This window comes from Aethalodelphis obliquidens, unplaced genomic scaffold (genome assembly GCF_003676395.1).
Source record: "Aethalodelphis obliquidens isolate GAN/ISIS:26980383/991018 unplaced genomic scaffold, ASM367639v1 scaffold45, whole genome shotgun sequence".
In the NCBI taxonomy this organism is placed as follows: domain Eukaryota; kingdom Metazoa; phylum Chordata; class Mammalia; order Artiodactyla; family Delphinidae; genus Aethalodelphis; species Aethalodelphis obliquidens.
In genome coordinates this window covers 36502-49217 of record NW_020837989.1, presented here as the reverse complement: position 1 = coordinate 49217, position 12716 = coordinate 36502, and the positions used below count along the sequence as shown (strand labels likewise).

Sequence of the window (12716 nt, the reverse complement as noted above, 5' to 3'; positions counted from 1 at the left end):
GGGAAAGAAGGAAAAAAGACAGAAAGAAAGAAGATACAGTAATATAAAATGAAGTATAATAAAGTTATTGAATTAAAAAATACTTATTTAGAAAAAATAAGGGACGGATAGAACCTTAGGACAAATGTTGGAAGCAAAGCTATACAGACAAAATCTTACACAGAAGCATACACATACACCCTCACAAAAAGAGGTAAAGGGGAAAAAATCATAAATCTTGCTCTCAGAGACCACCTCCTCAATTTGGGATGATTCATTGTCTAAAGGAGGGAAGGAAGGAAGGAAAGAAAAAGAAAGAAAGAAAGAAAGAAAGAAAGAAAGAAAGAAAGAAAGAAAGAAAGAAGGTAAAGTATAATAAAGTTATTAAAATTAAAATTAATTATTAAGAAAAAATTTTAAAAAAAACCATGGACGGATAGAACCCTAGGAGAAATGGTGGAAGCAAAACTACACAGACAAGATCTCACACAGAAGCATGCACATACACATTCACAAAAAGAGGAAAAGGGGAAAAAATCATAGATCTTGCTCCTGAAGTCCACCTCCTCAATTTGGGATCATTCCTTGTCTATTCATGTATTCCACAGATTCAGGGTACATCAAGTTGATTGTGGAGCTGTAATCCGCTGCTTCTGAGGCTGCTGGGAGAGATTTCCCTTTCTCTTTTTTGTTCTCACAGCTCACAGAGGCTCAGCTTTGGATTTGGCCCTGCCTCTGTGTGTAGGTCGCTGGAGGGCGTCTGTTTTTTGCTCAGACAGGATGGGGTTAAAGGAGCCGCTGATTCGGGGGCTCTGGCGCACTCAGGCCGGGGGTGGAGAGAGGGGCACTGTGTGCGGGGCGGGCCTGCGGTGGCAGAGGCCGGCGTGACGTTGCACCAGGCTGAGGCCCGCCGTGCGTTCTCCCGGGAAAGTTGTCGCTGGATCCCAGGAACCTGGCAGTGGCGGGCTGCACAGGCTCCGCGGAAGAGGGGTGTGGAGAGTGACCTGTGCTTTCACACAGGCCCCTTGGTGGCGGCAGCAGCAGCCTTAGCGTCTCCCGCCTGTCTCTGGGGTCCGCGCTTTTAGCCGCGGCTCATGCCCATCTCTGGAGTTCCTTTAAGCAGCGCTCTTAAATCCCTCTCCTCGCGCACCAGGAAACAAAGAGGGAAGAAAAAGTCTCTTGCCTCTTAGGCAGGTGCAGGCTTTTCCCCAGACTCCCTCCTGGCTAGCCGTGGTGCACTAACCCCTTCAGGCTATGTTCAAGCCGCCAACCCCAGTCCTCTCCCTGCACTCCGTTGAAACCGAAACCCGTGCCTCAGCTCGCAGCCCTGCCCGCCCCAGCGGCTGAGCAGACAAGCCTCTCGGGCTGGTGAGTGCCGGTCGGCACCGATCCTCTGTGCAGGAATCTCCCCGCTTTGCCCTCTGCACCCGTTGCTGTGCACTCCTCTGTGGCTCCGAAGCTCCCCTCTCCGCCTCCCGCGGTCTCCGCCCGCGAAGGGGCTTCCTAGTGTGTGGAAACTTTTCCTCCTTCACAGCTCCCTCCCACTGGTGCAGGTCCCATCCCTATTCTTTTGTCTCTGTTTTTTCTTTTGCCCTACCCAGGTATGTGGGGGAGTTTCTTGCCTTTTGGGAGGTCTGAGGTCTTCTGCCAGCCTTCAGTAGGTGTTCTGTAGGAGTTGTTCCACGTGTAGATGTATTTCTGGTGTATCTGTGGGGAGGAAGGTGATCTCCGCGTCTTACTCTTCTGCCATCTTCAAGCTCCCCCAGATTCTTTTGATTTCCATTTGCATGGAATATCTTTTTCCATCCCCTCACTTTCAGTCTGTATGTGTCCCTAGGTCTGAAGTGGGAGTCTTGTAGACAGCATATATACAGGTCTTGTTTTTGTATCCATTCAGCCAGTCTATGTCTTTTGGTGGGAGCATTTAATCCATTTACATTTAAGGTAATTATCGATATGTATGTTCCTATTACCATTTTCTTAATTGTTTTGGGTTTGTTTTTGTAGATCTTTTCCTTCTCTTGTGTTTCCTGCCTAGAGAAGTTCCTTTAGCATTTGTTGTAGAGCTGGTTTGGTGGTGCTGAATTCTCTTAGCGTTTGCTTGTCTGTAAAGTTTTTAATTTCTCCATCGAATCTGAAAGAGATCCTTGCTGGGTAGGTTTTTCCCTTTCATCACTTTAAATATGTGCTGCCAGTCCCTTCTGGCTTGCAGAATTTCTGCTGAAAGATTAGCTGTTAACCTTAAGGCGATTCCCTTGTATGTTATTTGTTGCTTTTCCCTTGCTGCTTTTAATATTTTTTCTTTGTATTTACTTTTTGATAGTTTGATTAATATCTTTTATCGTGTTTCTCCTTGGATCTATCCTGTATGGGACTCTATGTGCTTTCTGGACTTGAGTGACTATTTCCTTTCCCATATTAGGGAAGTTTTCAACTATAATCTCTTCAAATATTTTCTCAGTCCCTTTCTTTTTTGTCTTCTTCTTCTGGGACCCCTATAATTCGAACACGGGTGGATTTCATGTTGTCCCAGAGGTCTCTGAGACTGTCCTCAATTCTTTTTATTCTTTTTTTCTTTATTCTGCTCTGCAGTCGTTATTTCCACTATTTTATCTTCCAGGTCACTTAGCCGTTCTTCTGCCTCAGTTATTCTGTTATTGATTCCTTCTAGAGAATCTTTAGTTTCATTTATTGTGCTGTTCATCATTGTTTGTTTGCTCTTTAGTTTTTCTAGGTCCTTGTTAAACATTTCTTTTATTTTCTCCCTTCCTTGTACTTTTGATTTACATTTCTCTAATAATTAGCAATTTGAGCATCTTTTCATATGCCTGTTGGCTATCTGTATGTCTTCTTGGGAGTAATGTCTATTTAGAGCCTCTGCAATTTTTTTCATTGAGTTTTTTTTTATATTGAGCTTCATAAATTGTTTGTATATTTTGGAGTTTAATCCCTTGTGGGTTACATCATTTGCAAATATTTTCTCCCATTCCTCAAGTTGTCTTTTCATTTTGTGTATGGTTTCCTTTGCTGTGCAAAAGATTTTCAGTTTAACTAGGTTCCATTTGTTTATTTTTGTTTTTATCTTCATTACCCTAGGAGGTGGATCCCAAAAGATTTTGCTGCAATTTATGTCAAAGTGTCTTCTGCCTATGTTTTCCTCTAGGAGTTTTATAGTATCCATTCTTTCATTTAGGTCTTTAATTCATTTTAAGATTATTTTTGTGTATGATGTTAAAGAATGTTGTAATTTCATTCTTTTACATGTAGCTGTCCAGTTTTCCCAGCACCACTTATTGAAGAGGCTGTCTTTTCTCCATTGTATATTCTTGCCTCTGTTGTCATAGATTAATTGACCATAGGTGATTGGGTTTACTTCTGGGCTTTCTTTCCTGCTCCATTGATCTATATTTCTGCTTTGTGCCAGTATCCTGTTGTTTTCAGGACTGTAAAGTTGTAGTATGGCCAGAAGTCAGGAAGTCTGATACCTCCAGCTCCATTTTTCTTTCTTAAGGTTAGTGTGGCTACTAGGGGTCTTTGCGTTTTCATACAGATGTAAATTTTTTTTTGTTCTCGTTCTGTGAAATATGCCATTGTCATTTGATAGGGATTGCATTTAATATGTGGATTGTCTTCAGTTATATAATCATTTTAACAATACTGATTCTTTCAGTCCAAGAATATAGTTATCATTCTACCTGTTTGTGTCATTTTTATTTTCTTTAATCAGCATCTTATAGTGTTCCAAGTATGGTTCTTTTGTCTCCTCAGGTAGGTTTGTTCCTAGGTATTTATTTCTTTTGATGTGATGGTAAATAGGATTGTTTCCTTCATTTTTCTTTCTCATCATTCAGTGTGCTTTAATGCTCCAGTTCTCCCTTGCACTCCCGGTCCAGCCACACACGTGGGGGCCTTGCCACCTGGCTTCCAGTCAAGACCTTGTAAAGATCCATGAAAAATCTGGACTGCAGAGGTGGTCCCTGCAGGCTCCAGCTTAAGAAGTGCTGCCCCAGGGATTCCAGAAATTGAGAAAGGAAAAGTGAATGGAGTAGAGGGGTGGCATTGAGCAGGGTGAGTACCCTGGGAGATTTTGAGAGAAATACCCTCCACCCAAAACCCCTGCTCCTGCAGCTTATCCATTGATGCCATGGGATTTCAGTGCCTTTGGGGAGGTGATGTCTCTGCTTCTTTACTCCTGTGCTCAACACTATGCCAAACCAAATCCTCACCTCTTACTGATTTCCAAGGATTTTAAAGCACTGTTCATGGCTGATGTGGTTTTCAGTCCCCTAAACAGCAGTTTTGAGCTGTCTAAGCTATTTAAAAGTATTCTGCTTAACTAAGACAAAGCTCTATTCTTTTGATAAACTAACATGAATTGAGAGAAAATATGCTTTTCGCCCCTTTCCATCAACCTGCTGTGCACTTGGTGGATACAGGATTAGATACACCTGACACCTCTGACTCTCTGGCCCAAACTGTGTCCCTTCACAGAGGGGACATAGTCTGCCATCAATATCCAATTGTGAACTTAGAGCCTGATCGGGTGGCACAGTGGGCAGACACTGCGAATGCTCTCTGAACTATGATTGCCTTTGTTTTCACCAGAGGTAGGATTCTGGACTCAGAAATACCTTGTTTGAATCTTGGGCTGACAGTTTACTCACTACAGGCCTGCGTGAGTGTTTGAACCTGGAAAACAGGGCAGGTGGTTGTGAATGTGGAGCATATAAAACCAGTGATATTTTTGATGGCTGCATGTACTCCACCCTGTGCCCGAGCTCTCCAGAGTTCTCCCCAAACTTCTTTCTTCCCTTTAGATCCGAACCTCTTCCTTTCTGTCTACACACCCCTGACCTCAGCAGAAGGGTCTCACTTACTTATCTGTTGCACCATCAGTGATCACAGCCTGTATGCCCAGAGCTATGTTCAGTGCTGGGATCAACGTGAAGCTCCTGACTTTTGAAGGTGCAGGTTTCAGGGGCAGATTCTGAGTTCATACAGGGTCAGGTAAATTAAAGGGTATGGAGCTGATTTAAAGCTGTTCAGTGAGGTACAAGGGTCAGCTGGTTGATTTAAAGCCCGATCACGTGACTTGCAGGGTCGTGGTGTAGAGAAGCCCCAAAATGTTGATTTTCTATCTCTTGCCCCAAAGGTCATATTTATAACTTTTTTTTTATGACTTAGAAAACTAGAGCTATTTCTCCCTGGACATGAAAGGAGAAAAATACAGTATTTCAGATTCATTTTAGAAAAAAAAAAAAAAACTCAGGGTAAGGTGATGGTGACATGGTCCGGATCAAATATCTTGGTGGCAAACTAGGGAAAATCATACGAGAAGATCCCTGGCCTGTTGTCTGTCAGCTTGGCAATGACGTTTGAGCAGTGACCAATGTGCTTGAGTGCAGCAGGTGAGGGGATAATGATATCCTCATCCTGTTCTTTATCTGGTCCACAAGTTGAGAGCAAAGAGCTCAGTACAGAACTCTTGATGTAAGGCTGTGCATGACAGGTGGACCTCATATCAAGTGTCTTGAGTGGTGGATGACCTGTGACAACAAGTTATTGACAAATTTTTTAGTGACTGTGTGGACAGTAATTGGTTTGGAAGAATGCTGTGGGAGAAGACACCACAAATATACAGTATATTCAAATTACCTCTCAGTCAAGAAAAATACTAGAAGCAACCAAATAAAAATATTTGGAACCTATGAAATTAAATTTCACTGGAAAAGAAATTAAAACAATCATTTTACATATCAAGAGGCACCCAACCTCAATGATGGTCAGGGAAAAAATTACAATGCCAATGTAATCGGTTTATTTTTCATTATATTGAAAACTTAAAGTATCATTGTAGCATGTCTTTTCATCATCAGTGGAAACAAGCCCTTTGATGTATGCTTGCAGGGAGTATACATGACTACTATCCCTTTTGAGGCAGTTTATCTCCTCTTTTGCTTCTTCAGGATCTGGGATTTAGGGGTTCTGTGGGGCTGATGTTTGTGTAATGACCTTGATATTTCCTGTGTCCTTGGGCCTCTGGTCAGTCTCCTTCAGGCATTGATAATTTGATTTCCTGAAGTAGAAGAAAAAAGGCAAACAAATTATGTAGAGGTTGAGTCAAGATGGCAGAACAGAAGGATGTGGAATTCACATCCTCTCAACAATTACATCAAAAATATATACATGTGGAACAATCCTCACAGAATACCTACTGAATGCCAGCAGAATATCTCAGACACCCAGACATGCAAGAAAGATCTCCATGTAATGAGATGAGATAGAATGAAAGAAGAAGCAGCAGCAGCTCCCACCTGGGAGGGAACTGTGAAAGACAGTCTCCCTCACCCTGGGAACCCCATTCACCAGTGGGCATGTGAGCTGGGACAGAAACTGAGCTGCGGAGGCTTTGAGGAGAGCGCAGCAGTCAGTTTGCAGCAGACAAAACAGAGACACGCACAGAGGATCTGCTACCTCGCTGCAGTCCTCAGCCCAAGACGTGTGGTGTGGGTTTTGGGTGCTGAAACTTGGGCTTCAGAGGACACACCAGGGGATTGGACTGGGTTTGGCCACACACAGACAGCCCGAAGAGGCTGGAGTGTGGTGTTTGCCCAACCCGGGGTGTATGCGGAAGAAGACCAGGCTGGCCATAGAAGCAAAACATCATTGTTGAGGGGCAGCTGAAGGGAGGGTCAGGGCCACCATAGCAGCCTCTTTCTTGGTGCCAACTCTATGACGACCTCTGGGGGCACACAAGCACCAGCAGGTTGCCTACACGTGGAGGTGGAGTTGAAATCAGAGTGGATCCCAAGGTACTGTCTGACTTAGGAAGCAAGGCTGATACCTGAGCCCTCTCCCCATGGCTGTGCAACTTGCAGATTTATGCCACTGCCACTGGCTTTATAAACTCAGTGCCTGTGGGACATCCGAGTGGACAATGGGCACTCTCGTGGCTGGGACGGGCCCAGCCTTAGCAGCTGTGGGCTTCATGGGCACGGGCACATGGAGGCAGGGCCAGGCTGGAGTTTAGTCTGCTTCCATAGCTCCCACAGTGGATCCATGTGTGGGACACTGTGGTCCTGGCACCTGACATCAGTGGACCAGCACCTACGGATCTGCACTGGTGACTTTGTGAACACTGTGCCTAAGGGACACCAGGGTTGATTGCCTGCATTCCCACAGTTGAGGCAGGGCTGAGAGCAGTGCCAACAACAGTGTACTTTGTGAGCCTGCACCATGGGTGATAGGTGACACCGCTTCCTGGTGGACAGCTCCAGAAGAGGAATGCTCAGTGACTCCCTTCCCATTGGTAGTGCTCCATTCCAGCCTACCTCATTATGCTGTCTAATCCAGCATAGAAACAAACCTGGGGGATTCTATTCCAACAACTAGGGAGCAGACCCTGCTCCTGACAGGGCTGTGTCAACCACAGAGCAACGAGGAGGCCCCATTCAACATATAGTGCAAGCTCTGGTCACCACATACTCCTTATGATAGTCTTCCAAAAAAGACTGAAGAAAAAGGGAGCCTCCCAGAGACATTCTATGAAGTCACTATCACCCTGATACCAAAACCAGACAAAGACACCACCAAAAAAGAAACTGACAGGCCAATACCTTTGATGAATATAGAACCTAAAATTCTCAACAAAATGTTGGCAAACCGAACCAAACAACACAGAAAAATGATCATACACCATGAACGTGTTGAATTATCCTAGGGTCACAAGGATCTTTCAACATACACACATCAATCCATGTGTGATACACCGCATCAACAAAAAAGACAGAAATGACATGATCATCTCAATAGATTCAGAAAGAGCGTTTGATAAATTTCAACACCAATTCATGATAAAAACTCTTATGAAAGTGGGTATAGAGGGAACATATCTCAACATACTAAAAGCTATTTATGACAAACCCACAGCTAATATGATACTTAATGGTGAAAAGCACTTAGCCTTCTCACTAAAATCTGGAACAAGACAAGGATGCCCAGTCTCACCACTTCTATTCAACATAATACTGGAAGTCTACCCATGGCAATCAGACAAGAAAAAGTATCCAAATTGGAAGGGAAGAGGTAAAATTTTCATTATAGGCAGATGACACGATACAATATATAGAACCTAAAGACTCCACACACAAACTACTAGAACTGATAAACAGATTCAGCAACACAGCAGGATACAAGGTTAAAATACAGAAATTGGTTGCATGTCTTTATATTAACAATGAAATAGCAGAAAGGGAATGGAAAAAAATCCCTTTTAAAATTGCATCCAAAAAAATAAAATACTTGTGAATAAACCTGACCAAGGTTGTGAGAGACTTATAAGCTGAGAACTATAAAATATTAATAAAGGAAAGTGAAGAGGATTCAAAGAAGTGGAAAGATATCCTATGCCCTTGGATTGGAAGAAATATTATTAAAATGGCCATTGGACTCAAAGCAATCTACAGATTTAATGACATCCCTATCAAGTTACCCATGATATTTTTCGCAGAACTAGAACAAAGAATCCTAACATTTATATGGAACCATAAACAACACAGAATTGCCAAAGCAATTGTGAGGAAAAAGAACAAAGCAGGAGACATAATGCTTCCAGACTTCAGAGAATACTACAAAGTGACAGTAATCAAAATAGCATGGTATTGGCACAAAAACAGACATATGGGTCAATGAAACAGACTAGAGAGCCCAGAAAAAAACCCACACACCAATGGTCAATTAATCTTCGACAAAGCAGGCAAGAATATACAATGGGAAAAAAGACAGTCCCTTCAGCACTTGGTGTTGGGAATGTTGGACAGCCACAGGTAAACCATTGAAGTTAGAACACACCCTCACACCATGCACAAAAATAAACTCAAAATGGCTGAAACAGTTAAATATAAACACATGACACCATAAAACTTTTAGAAGAGAACATAGGCAAAACATTCTCTGACATAAGCTGTACCAGTGTTTTTGTAGATCATTCTCCCAAGGCAATGGAAATAAAAGCAAAAATAAACAGATGGGACCTATACAAACTTACAAGCTTTGCCACAGCAAAGGAAACCATAAAGAAAATGGAAAGAAAACCTGTGGAATGGGAGCAACTATTTTTAAATGATGCAACCTACAAGGGCTTAATTTCCAAAATATACAAACAGCTCATACAACTGAATCACAAAAAAAAACAACCCAATCAAAAAAATGGGCAGAAGACTGAAATAGACATTTCTCCAAAGAAGACATACAGATGGCCAATAAGCACATGAAAAGATACTCACCATTGCTAATTATTAGAGAAATGAAAATCAAAACTACAGTGAGGTATCACCTTAAACTGGTCAGAATGGCCATTATTTAAAATTCTACTAATAAATGCTGGAAAGGGGGTGGAGAAAAGGGAACACTTCTACGCTGTTGGTGGGAATGTAAATTGGTGCAGCCATTATAGAAAACAATATGGAGGTTCCTCAAAAAAAAAAATAGAGTGGCCATAGGATCCAGCAACCCCTCTCCTGGGCTTATATCCAGACAAAAGTATAATTCAAAAAGGTGGACCTCTTGGGGAGGGAGGGCTGCATAGTCTGGTGGGACAGTCCTTCACCCCATCATCAGTGCCTGCAACCTTTGCTCCTTCACCTACTCCTGCTGTGGTCAGCAGTGGTCTGAATAACCAACTTGAACTCTCTATGGGGATAGTCAGGGCACCTGGTGGATATGGGGCTCCTAAAGCTGTCTGGCTGACTGGAGTAAAGGCTAAAGTCTTGTAGATTTCAGGAACATTTACTCACCTCCAAGGGCACATCTATATGGAAATGAACTTCATGAAGAAAGCTCTGTATCACATGACAGACTTGGCAATTCAGTTTAACAAGAATAGCTTTGGTGTCGTCCACAGCATTCCTCTGGCCATCCCTACACCACTGATGCCAAACCAGAGCATTGATGTCTCTGTGCATCTTCACACCTTGGACCCAGTCATGAAGATAGAACCTCTGAACAACCTGCAGGTGGCTGTGAGAAACAATCGTGATACCTTCTACTTCAGCTGCCTCATCCCACTCAATGTGCTTTTTGTAGAAGACGGCAAAATGAAGTGCCAGGTCTTCCTTGCAACATGGAAGGATATTCCCAATGAAAATGAACTTCAGTTTCAGATTAAGGAAAGTCATTTAAATGCTGACACTGTTTCCAGAAAGTTGCAAAGCAACAACGTTTATACTATTGCCAAGAGGAATGTGGAAGGGCAGGAGATTCTGTACCAATCCCTGACTCACTAATGGCATTTGGGTTTTGGTCCAGCTCCACAGCCAGCCAGAAAACCCCAATTATACACTGTTACCAAAGTGTAGATCTAGCTCCTGAAGCATCCCAGTACATCTATCAGGTCTACGACAGCGTTTTGAAAAACTAATAGACTGGTCCGGTGCCCTCAGGCCATCCTGTGATTGGTGCAAGCCAAGAACTCTTAACTGGAAGAAATTGTATTGCCGTGTGGAATCTGAACCCAAACACACCGAGGCCACTCCAAGGCCACCCGCCAAGGTAGTGACGGGTCTGACCTGTGCTAATATTAGGGCACAACCTTTTGGATAGTTTTAGCTATCTGACACTTCAGCATTTGTAACCACAGCTTCAATCACTTCCCACCTCTTGCCACCTGCTTCTGTCTATCCTTACTTGTGAGCTTCTCCATCCTGTGCCAGTGGCTGGTGTTTTTTAGTGTAGTTTGATATTTTGTAATTGAGAGCTCGCTTCAAAAGCAGCAAAAGACAAAATATATTAAAACAAGGAAAAGTGTCCCTGAAAGAAAAATAAGTTTATTTGTTGTGTGTTTTCTACTCAGTTGTTTGAGCATATTATACATATTAGAGAGGTTTTTCAAATATTTTTCACATTTTGTAGGTACACTCTGCTCTCTGTAAATTGTTTCCTTTGCTGTTCAAAGCTTTATAGTTTAATGCAGTCTGTTTTCAATTTTTTTCTTTCTCTTTCTTTTTTTGTTTGCTTTTGCTGCCTGTGCTTTTGTGGTCACATCTAAAAATACATTGCCCATAGCACTGTCAAGAAGATTTCCCCCCCCATATCTTCTTCTAGTAACTTTACAGTTTCCGATCTTATATTTAATTCTCTAAACCAGTTTGAATTAATTTTTGTATACAGTGTGATATACAAGTCTAATTTCTTCCTTATGCTCGTGAATATTCAGTTTCCCACGAATTTACTGAAGAGATCCTTTTCTCATTGTATATTCCTGGCACTTTTGTCAAAGATCAATTGATTGTAAATATGTGGATTTATTTCTGAGGTCTTTATTTCGTTGCATTGTTCTGTATGTCTGTTTTTGTACTGTGACCATACTGCTTTGATTACTATGCTTTGTAGTATAGTTTGAAATTATGAAGAGTGATGCCTTCAGTTTTGCTCTTTGTGCTCAAGATTGCTTTGGACAATTGGGGCCTTTTATGGTTCCATATGAATTTTAATATTTCTTTTTCTATTTTCTGTGGACACTGCCTTTAGATTTTGACATGGATTTCATGGACTCTATAGATTGCTTTGGATAGTATGGGCATTTTTAACAATGTTCATTTATTCAATCTAGTAATAGAGGTGATCATTCCATTTATTTGTGTCTTCTTGAAATTCTTTCATCAATATTTTATAGTTTGCAGGGTATGGCTCTTTTACATTCTTAGTTAACTTTATTCCTAAATATTTTATTCTTTTGGGTGCTATTGTAAATGCGACGTTTTTTTAACCTTTTCTGATAGTTTCTGTTGTTAGTATACAGAACCACAAGTGATTTTTATATGTTGATTTTGTGTCATGCCACTTACTGGATTTATTTATTAGTTTGAACAGTTTTTTGGAAGTGGCACTTTTAGGTTTTTGTATATATAAAATCATGTCATCTGCAAACAGAAAATTTAGGTTTACCTTTATGATTTGGATTTATTTTATTTATTTTTCTTGCCTACTTGCTCTGGTTAGGAATTCCCGTACTATGTTGAACAGAAGGGGCAAGAATTGATAACCTTGTCTTGGCTGAAACTTAGGAGAAACATTTTGGGACTGTTAGCTTTGGGCCTGTCATATGACTTTTAATTTGTTGAGGTATATTCCTTCTATAACTAATTTCTTGACAATCTTTATCATGAAAGGAAGTTGGATTTTGTCAAAAAATTTTATGTATCTATTAATATGATATTTTTCCCTTTATTCTCATAATGTAATGTGTCACATTTATTGATTTGCATACATTGTGCCATCCTTGCATCCAGGCATAAATCCCACTTAATCATGGTGAATGAATCCCTTCAATGTGCTGCTGAATTCAGTTTGCCAGTATTTTGAGTGTATTTCATCTATGTTATTCAGGAATGTTGATCTGTACTTTTCTCATCGTGCCCTTCTCTGTTTTTTTAAAATTAATTTATTATTTATTTATTTATTTTTAGCTGTGTTGGGTCTTTGTTGCTGCACGCAGGCTTTTCTCCAGTTGCGGCGAGTGGGGGCTGCTCTTCATTGTGGTGCGCGGGTTACTCATTGTGGTGGCTTCTCTTGTTGCAGAGCACAGGCTCTAGGCACGAGGGCTTAGTAGTTGTGGTGCACAGGCTTAGTTGCACCATGGCATGTGGGATGTTCCCAGACCAGGGATTGAACCCGTGTCCCCTGCATTGGCAGGAGGATTCTTAACCACTGAACCACCAGGGAAGGCCCCCTTGTCTGGA

The 12716-nt window shown here is 41.7% G+C and overlaps 1 pseudogene; it reads left to right on the top strand.

Annotated features, from left to right (window-relative positions):
* Positions 1 to 10396, top strand: part of LOC113606754 (AP-2 complex subunit beta-like) — a 76696-nt pseudogene extending 66300 nt beyond the window's left edge.
* Positions 10397 to 12716: the final 2320 nt, after the last annotated feature.